Source organism: Hemiscyllium ocellatum, chromosome 30 (genome assembly GCF_020745735.1).
Source record: "Hemiscyllium ocellatum isolate sHemOce1 chromosome 30, sHemOce1.pat.X.cur, whole genome shotgun sequence".
Lineage (NCBI taxonomy): Eukaryota > Metazoa > Chordata > Chondrichthyes > Orectolobiformes > Hemiscylliidae > Hemiscyllium > Hemiscyllium ocellatum.
Window position 1 is genome coordinate 9856471 of NC_083430.1, and position 6000 is coordinate 9862470.

Below are 6000 nucleotides of genomic sequence, written 5' to 3' on the forward strand. Positions count from 1 at the left end.
CAGCGATAGTGTCCCTGCCCCTGAACTGAGACACCTGGCTTCAAGTCACAACTACTCCAAATGTGTGTAATAACATATCTGATCAGGTTGGTTAGAAAATATAGGGCTCTTTCTGTGCAGTGGTAGTGTCTCTACCACTGAGCCAGAACTTTAGGCTCGAGTCCCCGATTAAAAAATCTCTTCTGATCTATGTCAATCAGTGACACAATCACTATTCTAAAAGGCACCAGTTTTATCCACATCAAAACAGTCCATTTTAAAAATTGAAAATCATTTTACATCCAGGGTTGCAGATATTTACTGTTTGGAATAAAACAGATTCTGTAACAAGACAGAATAAAGCAACCAGCAGCACCTTCAAGCATATTAAATTTCACTCGACACCACTGCACGTTACCCTTCTCTATTCTGGGCCAACATTCAATGAACATGCTTTCCCCTATAAAGATCGTGTCCCAGATTTGACACTTTCAGGAACTCACTTGTCACATGCATGCTCACTCTCAGTATGACCTTGACCCTATACCCACTACTTTCTTTCATTACTTAATACAAAACTCTTTTCCTCGCTTACATAATTGATAGATTTCCTCTATGCTTTATTCACTGCAAAAAAAATTATAAACCCACTTTTTAAACATATACAACTTTATTACACCAAACATGGAGGAAACCTATCCAATCCCTGTATTTACGTCTCTTCCTCTACATCCAATGTCATGTTTCCTGCTCACACATGCCCGCATGCTCCTCTTCAACAGTACAGACATTTCACACGTCGTCCCACATAAGCTACAGCATAGGAATTGCTCGATACCTTTCTAGCAGTGTCAAAAAGTGTGGTGCTGCAAAAGCACAGCCGGTCAGTCAGCATCTAGGGAGCAGGAGTGACGACGTTTCGAGCATAAGCTCTTCATCAGGAATGAATGACCCTGCTCCTCAGGTGCTGCCTGACCGCCTGTGCTTTTCCAGTACCACACTTTTTGACTGACCTCCAGCGCCTGCAGACCTCACTCTCACCCTACAACATTAAGTTAGCGAGTGATCCTTGGAACTAATCTTTATCAACTGGGTTCAGACACGAGTGAGGAAACCTGAAGGATGGACAGCTTTGAGAATGATCTAAAGTCACCAACCAATTCCTGTCAAACACACTGCGCTGGCCGCAAAGCTTTCTGAAAGGTTTCTCCTATTTCTAGTTCGTTCCTAACTCCTCCTTTACTATCCAACTCTCAACCAGCCACAGAAATTAAATGCTGTATTAGCTAATCCACATCGCCTTCCCTCTCCATGGCCAAGCCACAGCTAGTGATCATTCACTCCCCCACCCACCCACCCCCTGTCCTGGTAACACGGACTGGAGTGAACTAGGATCAAAATTAACTCCACCCGACCGGTTGTGAGGGAGGGTTACCTTCCCTCCGCCGGACTCCGGGCCTCAGGCCCGCGGCTCACACACTCACTCGATACCCGCGAATCGCGCTTCTCGAGCAGCCGCCACCCTCCACTCCCCGGAAGCCGACAATCCGGGCCTGGTTCCCCCGGACTTGACCGGCACCCCCACGCCGCCAGCTCGAGGCTCCGCACAAAAGTCCCAGGACCCACCCCCTTCAGGCCCCAAACCACCGCCACTTGTACGGCCGGGCAGTACTCACAGTAACCAGGCCGGTCATTGAAAACTGCTGAGCACCGTGCACTTCCGAGCAGCGACTCGCACAGCAGCCACCTCGCGCACACTCTCTCACCGCTCAGGAAGTCTGGCGGCTACCAGCGGCCCCCGGCGCAGCCCGAACCACCGACGAGTCCTCCCGAACGCCTGAACCGCGCCCCGAGCCTTCCCGAACCCACACCGAACCACGCCCGAGTCCGCCCGAACCGCTCCCGAACGCCGGAACCGCCGCCGTGTTCTCCCGAACCTACACCAAGCCGCTCCCGAGTGGTCCCGAACGCCTGGACCGCGCCCGAATCTTCGCGAGTTCTCCCGAGTCCGCCAGAACCGCCGCCGTTTCCTCCCGAACCTACTTCCGAATCCTCCCGAACGCCAGAACCTCGCCAGAACCTTCCCGAGCACCTCTCGGCGGGTTCGTGTCTTCCCAAACGCTCTCGGAAGCAGTTAGTGGTTATCCCTCAGACTGCGCCTGTGTTATCTCGGGTAAAGTGGGGAGTACGCTTCAGCATTTGGTGAAAGGGATTCGAGTTTAATTGTGGATATTAGCGGGGAGCATGGTCTAGCGGGTGTGGCAGTGAGAATTGCCCCATGATAACACCGTGGCCCCCGGTGTTTCCGAGGGCAGGCCGCCCGTGCAAATGGCGCTGGTTGATTCCCGCCTAAACACGTGCTTTGGCGCTTGGAGCCGCAGGTGAGACTTGGCTGAAGGTGGGGACCAAGATTAGATTAGATTAGATTAGACTTACAGTGTGGAAACAGGCCCTTCGGCCCAACAAGTCCACACCGACCCACCGAAGCGCAACCCACCCATTCCCCTACACTTACCCCTTTACCTAACACTGCGGGCAATTTAGCATGGCCAATTCACCTGATCTTTGGACTGTGGGAGGAAACCGGAGCACCTGGAGGAAACCCACACAGACACGGGGAGAATGTGCAAACTCCGCACAGAGTCGCTTGAGGCGGGAATTGAACCCGGGTCTCTGGCGCTGTGAGGCAGCAGTGCTGACCACTGTGCCACTGTGCCTCCCTCATGGGAATCAATCATCTGGAAGACTCAGATGAACAACTGAAAGACATGTGGATTGGAACGTGAACAGGAAGCATTTAGAAGGATGTGGCTAAATTGGACTAGATTAATTTAGGATATCTGGTTGGCATAGACAAGTTGGATCAAAGGGTCTGTTTCCCTGCTGTACATCTCTATGAAACCGCTTGTGAGAAGCTCTCCCTGTTGTCCTCAACACCTTTTGAGAAGACATTTAAAAGTCTACCAAAATAGCGCTGGGGATCAGGGCCTGCAGTCATACGGATGGGTTTGAGAGGATTGTTCATCTTCGAGCAGCGGGGTTCAACATCAATTAGAGCAACTAGAGAGAGAGGGAGTGCAGGGCCCCTTAAAGATCAAAGAGGTCCTCTTTGCATTGAACCTCAAATGAATATTTTGTGGCAGATTTTACCTTGGAGAAAGAAATGGAGGCTAGTGAACATGGAAATAAATATTGATATTTTGAAACCATTTCACATTACAGAAGAGGAAGTGTTGGAAGCAGTAGAAAACGTAAAGGTGGATACACCTCCAGGACCTGATCTAATGTGTCCCAGGATGTTATGGAGAGTTAAGGAGGAAGTTGCAAGCTGCCTTGCAGAAATATTTGTATCATCTGTAACCATGGGTGAGGTGTCAAATGATTGAAGAGTGGCTAATGTGCCTTTGTTTAAGAAAGTATGTGAGGAGAAGCCTGGGAACTACAGATATGTGAGGCTGACTTCAGTGGTGGATAAACTGTTGGAAGAAATTCTGAGATAGGATTTATGTACATTTAGAGAGATAAGGAATGATTAGGGACAGTCAGCATGTTTTTTTTGTTTGCTGTGGAAATAATGTGACAAACTTGATGCAGTTTCTTGAGGAAGTAACCAATGGTGGCTCGCTGGTTACCAGTGCTGCCTTACAGCTCTGGGGACCAGGGTTCAATTCCAGCCTCAAGCAAGTATCTGTACGGAATTTGTACATTTTCTTCATGTCTGCATGGATTTCCACCGGTTTCCTCCCACAATCCAAAGATATGCAGGTTAAGTGAATTAGCCATGCTAAATTGCCAATAGTTTGCAGACTAGGTGGGTTGCCATGAGGATTGCAGGGGTGGGATGCTCTTTTGAGGGTCAGTTGGATTCAGTGGGCCGAAGGGTGCGTTTCATGCCGTAGGCATTCTATGAAGATTGAGGGCAAAAACATAGACATTATTAACTCAGACTCTAAGAAAGCCTTTGACAAGGTTCCACTTGGTAGACTAATTAGTAAAGCTAGATTACATGGGATTCAAGGTGAGCTTCCAATTGGATACAAAATTGGCTTAACGGCAGGAGACAGACTGTGATGATGGAGAGTTGTTTTCAGACTGGAGACCTGTGACCAGGGATGTTCTACAGGGATTGGTGCTGGGTCCACTTTTGTCATTTATATAAGTAACGTAGCTGAGAATATAGAAGGCATGGTTAATAAGTTTGCGGATGGAGCCAGAATTCGTTATACAATGGACATTGAAGGATGTTTTTTAAGATTACAAAGAAATCTTGATCAATTGAGTCAATGGGCTGAAGAGTGGCATATGGAGTTTAATTTGGATAAGTCCGAGGGATTGCATTTTGGTTAAACAAATGGGAGCAAGACTTCTTTACAATTAAAAGTAGGACCTTGAGTAGTGTTGTAGAGACCTAGGATTCAGGTAAATAATTCTTTGAGGTTTGCATCACAAAAACAGAGTGGTTAAGAAAAGGTTTAGCACGCTTGCCTTCATTGCTCAGCCCTTTGAGTATAGGAGTAGATTTGTTGTGTTGAGGTCATATAAGATGTTGGTAGGGCCCCCTGTGGACTACTGGTACACTTCTAATTGTCTAGTTATTGGAAGGATATTATTAAGCTGAGAGGGTTCAGGAGAGATTTGCCAAGACATTGCTGGGAATGGAAGATTTGAGTTATAAGGAGAGCTTGATTAGGTTGGCACTGTATTCACTGAAATGTAGGAGGTTGAGGGGTGACCTTGTAGAGGTTTATAACATCATGATGGGTATAGACAGGCTGGGATGGAAGATTTCAAGACAAAAGGCACATTTTTAAGGTGAAATGAGAAAGATTTTAAAAAGATATGAGGCAATCTTTTACACAGTTATAAGCATATGAAATGAACTTCCAGAAGGAGTCATGGATGTGGGTACAGTTACAACACTGAGAAGACATTTAGATAAGTAAATGAATAAGAAATGTTTGGAGGGAAATGTGCCAAGCGCTGCAGGTGGGACTAGTTTGGGATTATGGTCAGCTTAGAAAGGTGGACCGAAGGGTCTGTTTTCTTGCTGTGTGACTCTAATGACTGTATCATCAATTATTCTAATAGCGAAAATAGAGACTGTTTCCACAGGTGACCTTTCAAATATTACCCTCCCTTTTGCTCTAAGTATATCGCTAACGTCTGTGTGAAGAACGCTAAGGCATTTTTAAAACCTGAATATTCTATGCAATTGCTTGTTTCTTATCATTTGCTGCCATCCTTCCATTGCTCCTACTATTCAAATGTCATTTATCCACCTTGGAGACAGGAGGTTTAAAAATTAGTACAATTCAGTTGTAAAATTGTCCTGTCTCAGATAATCTCCAGTCACTGTTAGCCATATAGGTAAAGCACAATTATGATAATCCATTTGGCACAAATGGAAATCAATTAACCTGGAGAGGAAAAAAGTTTCAAAACCCTTATATTGGAAACATTGAAGTAATCTTTCTGACCAGTATTATGTAACCACATAGATATAATCTAAAAACCCATAGCCAAAGAGGTAAGATATTTGAAAGGGTGACCAAGTGATCAGTCAAAAATAGATTTTAAAGGGGGTCCTAAAACGTAGGGAGAACAGGCAACTGATCCAAGAGGAAACTCCTGTCATGGTGAAGTTCATGGAAACATAACCACCAAAGGTACAGTTAAAAGAGGGCATTCTAGAGATCAAATTCAGAGTTTAAGATTGCATTGCAGGTTAAATTTTCAGAAGGCACTTGATAAGGCACCACATGCAAAGGCAGAGAGTTAGAATAAGGAGGTTCATTCAGGATTGTGTGCCACAGGGATCAATGCTAAGCTATAATTATTTACTCTATATTAATTATTTGTAGGAGGAAAGTTAATGTACTGTGCCAAGCAGCTTGGCAGTAAGGATTACACAAAGAGTCTGTAGACAGATATAAACAGATTTAAAAGACTGGGCAAAAGCTTCGCTAAGTTAGTATAATGTGGGAAAATGTGAAGTTATACTATTTTGTACGATGAATATAG

At 45.5% G+C, this 6000-nt stretch overlaps 1 protein-coding gene across 2 annotated transcripts in view; it reads right to left on the reverse strand.

Moving 5' to 3' along the window:
* LOC132829922 (protein tyrosine phosphatase type IVA 2-like) overlaps positions 1-1824 on the reverse strand; it is a 130327-nt gene extending 128503 nt beyond the window's left edge. The window contains exon 1 of one of the 2 annotated variants that reach the window (XM_060847342.1): positions 1656-1824. The gene's annotated coding sequence lies outside the window, so the exon portion shown is untranslated. Of the gene's footprint in view, positions 1-1414; positions 1496-1655 lie in introns of those variants that run through there. The other variant, XM_060847343.1, reaches the window with a different exon arrangement.
* Between the last annotated feature and the right edge of the window lie 4176 nt (positions 1825-6000).